Source organism: Pseudomyrmex gracilis, unplaced genomic scaffold (assembly GCF_002006095.1).
Source record: "Pseudomyrmex gracilis isolate BER0280 unplaced genomic scaffold, ASM200609v1 scaffold_656, whole genome shotgun sequence".
Classification (NCBI taxonomy): domain Eukaryota; kingdom Metazoa; phylum Arthropoda; class Insecta; order Hymenoptera; family Formicidae; genus Pseudomyrmex; species Pseudomyrmex gracilis.
In genome coordinates this window covers 58,486-70,460 of record NW_018021240.1, presented here as the reverse complement: position 1 = coordinate 70,460, position 11,975 = coordinate 58,486, and the positions used below count along the sequence as shown (strand labels likewise).

General features: G+C 38.3%; 1 pseudogene; it reads right to left on the bottom strand.

The window, feature by feature from the left end:
* Window positions 1–6,242: 6,242 nt before the first annotated feature.
* Window positions 6,243–11,199, bottom strand: LOC109861243 (annotated as a pseudogene).
* Between the last annotated feature and the right edge of the window lie 776 nt (window positions 11,200–11,975).

The following is an 11,975-nucleotide window of genomic DNA, read 5'->3' as shown; positions in this document are numbered from 1 at the left end:
CTCTCAAGAGCTCCGTTGCTCTGTGGATGATACGCGGTTGTTTGTACCTTGTTGATTTTTAATAATTTGCATGTATTTTTAAATACATCGCCTACGAAGTTCGTACCCTGATCAGTGAGAATCACTTTCGGGATTCCGTATTCGCGACTTGTTTGCACACGTTTGCTTTGTGGTGCGACAACAAGTCATTGAGCATTTCGTTCAATGTGACGTCAAAGCGCGCAACGTTCACTTTTGTGTACTCGGTAACAACCGGTACGTCAAAACCGAAGGACTGAACTTTCACGCGTTTCGACGCATGTTTGCCGGACGCCGTGTCGTCAACGGCAATCTCGTGATAGAACTGCGCGAAACGATAAACCAAGCGTCGCGCGCGCAAACAAACAATTACGTAAACACGTACCTGTAATTGTTTGTTTGCGCGCACATCAATCACGTAAGACCAAACTCGCGTTAATCACAAGACGAGCGTCGTTGTTGCGATTGTTGTTCACCGCATTGAACAAAAACGCTGCGTTTACCTGACATTTAACAAACGTTTAAATCCATAGAACTAACATTTTAATCCGTCGAACGAACGTCTTAGTTCGTCAAACGATCATCTTAGTCCGACGAACGAATCTTTTGGTACCGTCGCGTCAACAAACGACCATATGGGTTGCAACGGCGACAATAGTTTCGTCACAAATAAGATATATTTGGCGGTACAATACAAAGGTTCACTGCGGAAAGCTTGCGGTAATTGGTTTCATTCGGATCAGATCGACACGTCGGAATTTATGAACATGGATCGATCGACGAACCCTTCTTTGAGGCGTCGACCGACTCATCGTTTGTCACCGCATCATCGAGCAACAAAACGTTCGCCACCCCATCCGGTTTCTCGTCATGTCTGCGTTAACGTGCGCGTTCGGTCGGAATCGATAAATGATCGACAAAACAACCGTCGTCGTTTGCGAAGCGAGCGCGCAAACAGACATCCAATTTCGCGGTTGCGCGAAAATTTGTACATATGCTGCTTTAAGTGCCATTTTACGTTGACGACCGCGCTAAGTTACGTCCGACATAGTGATAATCTCCCCGCAGGAGTACAAGCGCAAGAAAAAATCCCTGGTTATGACACATCGAGATTTGACGAGACACCTGATCGATTTTACCAAATGCTTTCCAGGACCCAAGCGTCAAAGATCCGGCGGACAAAACGGCAGAGCCATTGTTAATTACAACAATGCAATGCGACACAAAATTCCGATTGACAACGTTTCGCTTCTGCAAATATTTCTCGTATACAATGTGTTGCCGTTGCACAATAACGACGCCGCGTGACAAAAGCTTAACAGCAATTTGTACAATCGGTTTTACGACATAACGTATAGCGCGCGCGTTTAATCGGACTGTCGTCCAAAAAAAAAGAACGGCGCAATCGGAAAGTTTAAACTGATGGAATTTATTGTTCAACGTTTATATCCGTGTTACGTCCGAGTGTTCAAGGTCACGGTTCGACGAAACCGTTTACTCTTGTCGAACGTACGTTTTCCCTTTATGGTCAGCCGTACTGGCTTTACCGAAGCGGAGAATGAGGATTTTGGTCGGGAAGATGACTGGACTGATTGTTACCAAATGGTATTTTATTCCTGACTGTTACTGATTGTGGTTACCGACAGTTATCGACTGCCGTGTGGTTACCGACAGTTACCGACTGCCGCGTGGTTACCGACAGTTACCGACTGCCGTGTGGTTACCGACCACTGGTTTACTACAGGGTATGTTACCGGCGGAATTACTAACTCGAATACTTTAAAGAATGGTAAAGTTATTTAGTATTAATTCCCTTTTTCGAATACAATGCCTCTTGTCTTTTCTCTATATAAACCTTAAACCGCGGGTCTGATGGCGGAATCGTTGCCGGATACACCACTTTTGGCTTAGTGATTTTTATTAGTTTCCACCCGGGTCTAATAGTGACGCGATGATTTTTAAGAGTTGTTATATTAGTTACAACGCACGAAGCGGATCTAGCGGAATGTTCTGCTGAATTTGTTGGACGCGTGTTGGTTGGTTCCAAGGATAACGGGTCAAACTGTCCGTCACGCGAGTAATTCCTTAATAGATTTCTCAGGTGGTAGTTTCTGCCTCCTCGACGCGTACGACGTCTTCTCTGACGAGTCGGAGTATCTGGATGGTGTGTTTCCTGGGAACAGATACACAGAATAAGCGTGCAATCAAGTCGCACCTCTCTTACTCTTGTATCCTGGAAGGGAAACGACAAGCGTGCGCTCGTGACGCACCTCTCTCGTCTTCAGAACAGAAGGAAACGACAAGCGTGCGCTCGTGACGCACCTCTCTTGTCTTCGGAACAGAAGGATATGACAAGCGTGCGCTCGTGACGCACCTCTCTTGTCTTTTAGGACAGGACTGACGCGTGAGAAGCCAGAATCTAACTAACAACTCAATAACTCAGTTGAAAATAGGAAACAAAACGATAAGTGCATATACGCATATATATATATATTTATAAAAAAAAAGAAATATTTGTTCGTAGGTTAAGTAAACTTATTTATACTACAAAAATTCTTACTATAATGAATTATTTCTAAGTCCAAACGTCGTGAAATATTCTAGTCCGGAAATACTCTAAGTCCCGTTTCGTACTGACAGAAATATTCTAAGTTCCGATTTATAACAACAGAAATATTCTAAGTTCCGATTTATAACAGCAGAAATATTCTAAGTTCCGATTTATAACAGCAGAAATATTCTAAGTCCGTATAGCAGAAAATACTTCGGTCTAACCAGAGCGATCTTTACTAACTGAGTTTCTAAATCTGAATGACGCTACTCTGAATGTTCGAATGATTCTGCCTGTGCCGGTCGCTCCGGCCGCTTATATACCCTACAAAAGGTGCTGATGCAGCACTGTCCCACGGGTCCGTCGTTCAACGGTCCCACGCGGTCAACGGTCNCAGCACTGTCCCACGGGTCCGTCGTTCAACGGTCCCACGCGGTCAACGGTCTTGCGCTCGCTCGGTTCCCGCGGTCGCGAGGCGTGCCTTATCTCCGCGCGTGCCTTATCTCTGTTCGCTCGCTCAGGCCAGCGCCCGTGGTCCTTACGCGCAAGTTTTGTCGTGAGAAAAGAGCATTCAAGAACAGTAAGAGAATTAAAAGAAACTACTAACAAATTATTACTAAAAAACATTAATATAAAAAGAATTATTAGTAGAATATTAAAACTAGCTAATATACTTACATCGCTATAAATCTGCCGTAATGTTTTCTATGCGCAAACATTGGTATAATGAATTATATATAACAATAATACATACATAATAATCGGTATTGATTCCTTAATTAATGCGCTATTACAACCTGTTTTAATAACAATACTTTGCTATGACAACGGTATATTACCAACCATGATATATTACCGACCATGGTACATTACCGACCATGGTATTTTACCGACCATTGTACTTTACCGACCATGGTATTTTACCGACCATGGTATTTTACCGACCATGGTACATTACCGACCATGGTACACTACCGACCATGGTACATTCCCGACCATGGTATTTTACCGACCATGGTACTTTACCGACCATGGTATTTTACCGACAACGGTATATTCAAGGCTGGTAATTTACCGACTACTGTAAAAGAAAGTAAACTGAATAAGAAAAGAAAAAGAAAACTCGATATAATAAGTACTTAAACATCTAAGTCCACGGATGTGACATCCGAACGAGTATTGTCCGCGAGGGAATGGGACGTCGTTGACACGAATTGCATCGTTCAAGCAAATCTCTTGTAATACGTGAAAGCGCGAGTAAACGCCAGTATCAATTGTGCCATATCAAACATTACTAATGTCACTAATGTCACTAATCGGAACAATGATGCATCGACGACACCAAAATAAATGTATATTCGATATAACGCAGTGTTGATTTATTGTCTTTTTTTTGCATTTGCCACCGAAGAGACAAGGTTTACGATTTGCTCATTCAAACGTACGACTTCGAATCGTCGGCAAATGCGATCGACAAAGAGTATCTGTTGCTCAATTGTAAATTCGAAACAAACCGCAGATCTTTTCTTTGCTTAAAGCAAACGGAGGGAGCGTCACATCGGACCTTTTACGAGCTGCGGTAAAAATAAAAAGACAAAAATAAGCACCTTTGTTTAAAGCGCGATACTTTGGATTGCGTGTATCTAACAAATCTACAAATCTACGCATCTGCAATAACGCAAGAATGCGTTGAAAGTGTTGCTACGCTCAATACGGCACTGGCAACAACGCAACAAGAACGCGTTGTTCAACGATTACAGACGCGATTGCGCGGATTCCGAACTCGATTTAGTAAGTGCGTCGTCGAAGCAAACGGAAGAACCGCGAAATTTGCGTTTGACTCGGTGTACTACAATCAAGCGGACTACACCAATCGCGCGAATCGCGTCGATTTATCGAAACGCCCCGATCGCGCAGATTGTCTCGATTGTTTGGATTGAATCACTTGCGCGTCAATTTGCGACGACTACAGTAATTATTTAGACGTCGACGTCGGTGGTCCGTTTGGTCACAATGCGACAAAACGTTACGAAACGACAATGTTTCAACAGACAACGCTTTGAACGACAAGCATTGAAACGTTCTGCCAAAGTGCGACGTGAAGCTATTGGGCGTCACTCGCGCGAAAGTGTCACTACTACCGTACAAATACGCTAGCGTGCCTATGTTGATAACGGTGCAACGAGGGCGTCCCGTGATCGATTCGTTTACTGAGAAAGGCGGTACATTGAAGAACATTTTGCAATCGAGCAAGAGCTACTTGTACTATCTGACTATTTACCCATTAAAAAACACATTTTGCGGTTACAATCAACTCGTGCCGTTTATGCGTGAAAACGCGATACGCTTCCCGCGTCACCACGTTTGTGCGTTATTTGGTTTCGACAAAACGCGCGATCACAACTTTGTATGGTTTGGACCGAACGACAACAACTGCACGTATTGGTCGTGCGAACGCGTGCTTTGACGCACCGTTCAACTTTGATTGTATTAAAACACAATCCGTGTATTCACAACGGAAGCGTTAAAATTGTATCGCAAATATACATTACCGAATCAAACAATAGCAACAATTCCATACACATGTCGCCGTATAATCTCGGCAACCTGAACGCCGATTTTGACGGAGACGTGTACACGTGCATGATTGTACGCGGAATCAAAGTGTTGCTTAAATTGCAAGCGAGCATGTTTTGAACGTTTCTGTTCGGCGATCAGTTGCACTCCACGTGCATCCAATCAATGACTTATCACTTATTCTCGCGCCTAATGTGCGACACGTCGTCGCAGCGCGTTTGTCGTTTGTCAAACAGCGTAGTGGTACGTTCGAAACACCAGAGCTTAAAGTGGACAAATTTCATTGCGGTAAAACTATTGGTTTTTCGCAAACTCAATTATGACCGATCCATGGAAGCTCTGTGTCGCGCGATGCGCACATTCTATCTTTACATGCAAGGTTACAAGCGCGCGTCAATACGTCGCTACGCTACTTGCGGCAAAATTCAAACGCGGAATGAACGTAGACGCCTGAATTGACGAATCCATTTAAAATCGCGCGTAAGTCGACAATATAATATGCATAGCAGCAACTACTGATTTAGCTGAAAGATGCGGCGATTGCGCGGTACTACGCAACGAAGTGTACACATTTGCAAATCACGTCAAGTATGAGGACGCGTTTCAATTGTGGTTGCCGCACAAGTTGCACAGTACCAACAGCAATTTGTGCAATTTGTACAATCGGTTTGCGACATAATGTATAGCGCGCGCGTTTACTCGGACGGTCGTCCAAAAAGAGAAAACATAGCGATCGTAACGTTTAAGCTGGTGGACTTTTTTGTTTATTTGTATCCGAACATACGAGTACCGTTCGCGAAAGAATTGGACGCTGTTGACTCGAATCACACTCGCATTGATCTAGCGAATCCCTTGGAATACGTAAAAGCGCGAGTAAACGGAACTTACGCCAGTGTCAATTCCGCTATAGCAAACATGATTTAACGTTTGCTTACTTACACTATACAAAACAATGATTCATTGACGGCACCAAAATAAACGTATATTTGATGTAACGCAGTGTTGAGTTATTGTTCCTTTTTTGCATTTGGCAGCAAGAGAACAACGTTTACGAATTGCAACTTCATATGGTTTTCAGTACATATCCTAGTTTTTTTTATTTGTCGTTGTTTTTGTTCTGCTCAACGATGCTTTGTTTCTTCTTTACTCTGCGCGTCATCTTCTACATAATCTTGGCAAACGTTGTTGTGCCTTTTTCACTCTCAAAGTCCTTCCAAGTCTCCAGCACAACACGCGACTCTCGACGTCGCCGCTGTTTCTCGACGCGTTGTTTTTGCGCTCAAATATACACCTGGCCAGAGCGACGTTGTCGGGATTGTTTTCCAGCTGCGGGTTCAGCAATTCGAACTTGGCGTAAACGATCGAGACCTTGACGTGCAACGTGCGTTTGATTAGACGCTCGAACAGCTGACGAGCGTTTTTGTCGTGCCCTGAGCAATTTCAAGGTCAATGTACGATCTCTACAGCAGTCCCGGCATGTTCACTCGCGGCCCGCGCGACGGTGAATTCGTAGATCGCCCGGGCGCAATCGATCTCATTCAAACGCGTTTTCACCTCGGCAAATCGCATCACCGTGACGCAATTTTCCGGACCGAACTCGAGATACTTCACATACAACTTGCGACATCGATCAAAACTCAACAAGCTGCGTTTCCAGATCAATGTAACTTTGATAGAGATTGTCCGTCAGACAAATGTCCAGTGCCAGATCCTACGGTTTTTTGTTTTCGCGACGTTCTTTTGTCGGATCACGGCAACGTACGCGTAATACAGCCAGATCTAGGAGAAAGTGAAACGTTTGTGCGGTAGGAGTTTTAAACACACTTTGTACATTTCACGGCAACGTTCGATGTCTTTCGTTTCCAGTTCCTCAAAGATGGCATACTTGATTTGAAGGTAGATGTACCTATGCCAGCATTGTGTCTTCTTGGTTGACGAATCTTTAGCGATCGCTTGTTTGTACGTTTTGTGAATCATATTGGGTTTCCTTACAAGTTAATCGAACCACGTGTCGTAGGGAGACGGATTCTCTTTCACTCTCTGCTTGTACTGATTATTCTGCTTGCAGATGACGTCCTCGATTCCCAAGCAATTGCCGTACTTTCTTTTGTGAGTTGTATAAACCTTGTATAAGCCTTGTAACTTTTTTGACTGCTTCTTTTTGACAAATGTTCCAAAGAGTAGATGATACGCGCGCGAACGTGTTTTTGTTGATTTTTCTCGAACTTGGCAAAAGCCGGAAACAACTTCTCGTCCAGACTTTTGTCTTCGTAAAAAGTTCACCGCTTGTTCGTAAACGTCACGCGCGCCTCTGATAAATTTGTGAGGCTCCACCGTAATTTATCCAATGCTTTATCGGGATGTATCATAATAAAGCGCTCGTAAATTCGTCGGGCGCTATCAATCTCATTGTCGCAGCACAAACTTCATATTCGTCTGCCAGGCAGACCGGTTTTTCAGGTTCTCATTTTATTCATTGCTCGATCACTTGACGCGCACAGGCAATGTTTTCCAGAGATTCTTACATGTACGTATATTTGTACCAAAATTGATTTGCTTGTGGCAGCAACGTAATCGCACGATCCCACAGATTCCTGACGTAATTGACCTGCCTGGTGCGCATCTCTATCTCCATGTATTTGAGACACACAAAGATATATTCCGAAAATTTACCTCCAGCGCTCGCTCGTAAATAGATTTCGCTCGTTGAATCTGTTTCTGACTTTTTTCTCATTGTGCGTACTTTATCCAGTTAGAAATGATCATACGATTCTTGCGTATGACATCTTTGAACGCTGTGCGATTTTAGTGGTGATAATTAGCAAGTTTTTGAGGGTCCAAGATCTTCTGCTTTGAAGATGAAAACAGAATTTCCAAGTCACATTTTTTTGCTTCACAAAGCAGCTGCACGGCAGTGATCTTTATTCTCGCGAGCGCCTAGTTTTTCATCTTTGCCACTTTGAGAGTCTTCTGTGATTTCTCCGCCTCTGTGTGAGAATTTCACAGCATATTTTGTGGCACTATGTGTTGATTTTTCTGCAATATAAAAAAAGTAAAATCAATACTACATTTGAATTCTTTTCTAGGTTAAAAAAATTCTATCCGCAATACGTACATGTCTCAATTAAAAATATATCAAAATATCAAGATTTGATATAAAACCTCGGATTGATTTGTTCGATATTTAGTCAAAAGTTTGTAAAAAAATATCAAATTTTACAAACTTATAATTCAGAAAACCTTACAAAATATTAATGTTTAATAAGTTTTTAAATTATAGATCACCCTATTTTCTAATATCATTATCTACTTTTCTAATATCATTGTCTTTCTAACATCAGTATTAATTTTTACATCCCTAATAACAAGAATATTATCCAGCATACTCCAAATTTGATTTATTATAGAAATTAATACTTTTATATTTATCAATTACATACTCATAAGAATTAAAGAAAAAAAAATTACTTTTACTTATTTTGTAATACAAGTACTAGCANTTTTAATTATATTGTTTGCCATAATTATCAACCNAGTAATTTTAAATTTGAAACATTCAATAGTAATATTATCTTTATTTGTAAAACGTGGAATCACCCCTTTCCATTTATGATTAACTTTTTTAAACAAATTTATACCCTGGCAGGCAATTGCATTTTTACTAACGGTTTAGAAATTGCATTCATTTAATATTTTTTATATTACAGAGATTACACAACCAAAATCTTTATGTTCTTAATAATAACAATATATTCAATATATTCTTAAATATAACAATAAGTGTTTTTCCTGTTTCTATAATCAACAGTTAAAGAATAAAAATATTAATTACAGATTTCTTCAGTAATAAAACAAGATAAATTATTATACTTATTTAAGTAAAACATTAAATATGAGTTATATACTGTTTTACTTACTCTACCATTTTACTTAAAATTAGTTAAATTTTGAAAAAACCTACAATCTTACTCAAATGTTTCAACGCAGTATCAAAAACTTTAATTTAATATTTGCATTAATAATAATAAACTTATAAAAAATGCCATCAGTTTGTTTTTTCATGTTCAACTAATTCACAACATACATTATTATTAAAAATATGATGATATTAATAATCTTTCTCTTATTTAGTTCCTTGTTAATAACATTTATCCACATTAAAATACTTTCATGATTTATATTTGTAAAAAACTTTAAATTTAAATTTAGACAAAAAAAATCAAGTTTTGATTTAAATAATTCTGCTTTTATTATCTCACCCTTATTTACGCTCTTAATTATAATACTTTAAAACATTTAAGTTTGTAGTAAACTATAAGCCTTCAAAGTTTAAGAAATAATTATTTTATAAATCTTAAATATATTAATAAAAACTGATGATTAGTAACGAAAATTATATTCATAAATTAAATATCCTTAAAGTTCTTTAGTATTAAAAAAGTAGTTTTTAAATAAATTTACAATTTATTACTTAAATTAGACATAGCACTCTAACTTTTATAAGTAATTTTACTACCAATATATTAAATTTATTATAAATATATAATGAACAAATGACTATATTTAACAAATCATAAAGATATTGGAATTCCCTACTTTATATTAGCCTTATGAGCTGGTATGATCGAGTCATTAATGAAAATAATTATTCGAAGTAAACTTGAATCATGCGGAGTAACCATTAACAATGATCAATTTTATACTTTTATTGTAACAGAACACGCATTTAATATAATTTTTTTCACAGATGTGCCATTTATAATTACAGGATTTTGTAATTTCCTTGTACTTTTAATGATTAAGTCAGCAGACATAGCTTATTCACGAATAAATAACATAGGAATTTGACTTCCATTTCCGTGTATTATACTTTATACTTTAAAAAGATTTATTCGTCCCGGTGTTGGAATTGGTTGAACAGTATACCCTCTTCACAGAGGTTTGTCATTAGATTTACCACTATTTCTCTACAAATTGCAAGAATTTCTTTAATTATGGGAGCTATTACTTTATCTCTACAATTATTAATATAACTTATAAACATTTTTCTGTAGACAAAACTCTTGTAATAGTCTGATTTATCTTAATTACAGCTATTCTGTTTGTTTTATCACTACTTGTGGTAGCTAGTGCAATCACCATGCTCTCAACAGATCAATAATTACGCACCTCATTTTTTGACTTCTCAGGAGGAGTACACTTAATCTTATACCACCACTTATTCTAAATTTTTGTACATCCAGAAGTTTCTATTTTAATCTTACTAGAATTTGGAATAATCTGTTATATTATTATAAGTAAAAAAAGTAAATACGAAACATTCGGACTCTTAGGAATACTTTATGCAATAATAGCAATTAGATTTCTAGGAGTTATTGTATGAACCCATTATTTATTTTTAGTAGAAACAGATGTTGACGAGCTTATTTCACCTCAGCAACAATGATCATTGGCTGTTCCCACAGAGATTAAAATCTTTAGATAAATTCCTAACTTGCACGAAAATAAAATAAATATATTAAGAGGGTATTTGGGATCTCTCATATACGAAATGCAAGTATAGGACTCTGTATAAATTTTAGAATTGTTATTACAAGGCAAATTTCACGTGTAAAAATTTCCAAGTAAGCACGTATATATGTATATATGTACACGTATAATCTTCGCCCAACACCTAGCGACCGGCTCTTATGACAGAAAATATATTTATTATTAGTTTGGAAACTTCGGAGCCTTAGGAGAGTTTTTAATTGTATAAAATAAATATAACTTTTACTCTTTTATGATTTTTGAGATTTGTAATTATATTTACCATAAGATGATTAACTGGTTTTATACTATTAAATTCATCAATTACTATTGTATTACATGATACATACTACTTTGTAATCCGTTTCCATTATGTCCTATCTATAGGAGCTGTATTCTCAATTATTTCATGATTCATTCACTGATTCCCTCTCATTACTGGTTACGCTCTCAATAATTTTTGATTAAATTTTTAAGTGTTACCAATATTTACTGTTGCAAACATAACCATTTTCCTTTACCATTTCTTAGGACTTAGAGTGATATCTCGCCGATACAGAGATTACCCTGAAACATTTATTTCATGAATTATTATTTAATTCAAGAGCTTTACTTATTTCAATTATAAGATTAATTTTTCTTGCTTTTATTAGGTGAGAATCTTTAGCATCCACACAAAACATTATTTTTATATTCCACCAAAATTTATTTATTAAATAAATACCATCCTATTCTCTTATGTTTCATAGTTACAATAATATTCTTTCAAAAAGTTAATTTAATATGGCAGAAACAGTGCTATTGTGTTAAATACCATATATAAAATCTAAATTTTTATTAAAAAATAATACATGAATCATAGGCCTTCAAAATTCTACTACTCTTATCTACGATATACTAATCTTTTTTCACGTGGTAGTGGCCAAAGCAAGCCGTGATCCAGAAAACGAGTATCCAACACATCGAATTGTAACAAACAAACAGGATGTTCCAGCATTAAAGCAATTTGTTCGACGGTTTGTGATAGATCAGAATGTTCGACGGCGATCTGCAAACGAGACCCAACAAGTACATAAAGACGTCGTTGTCGCGCGACGACAATACTCGCAAACACTTCTTGTCGACATCGCCCGCGGACGTGAGCTATCAAATCGCTTTTATCTAGGTAAACCAGCCCGACGAGAGTCAATTGTAGTCGTCGGTCAACATGCGACATATGGTCGGCACTAGTGCGCTGATGCGCAACGGAAACGGTGTTTTGATGCGCGAGCAAATACCGCGATCGCCGATCGCTTCGTTC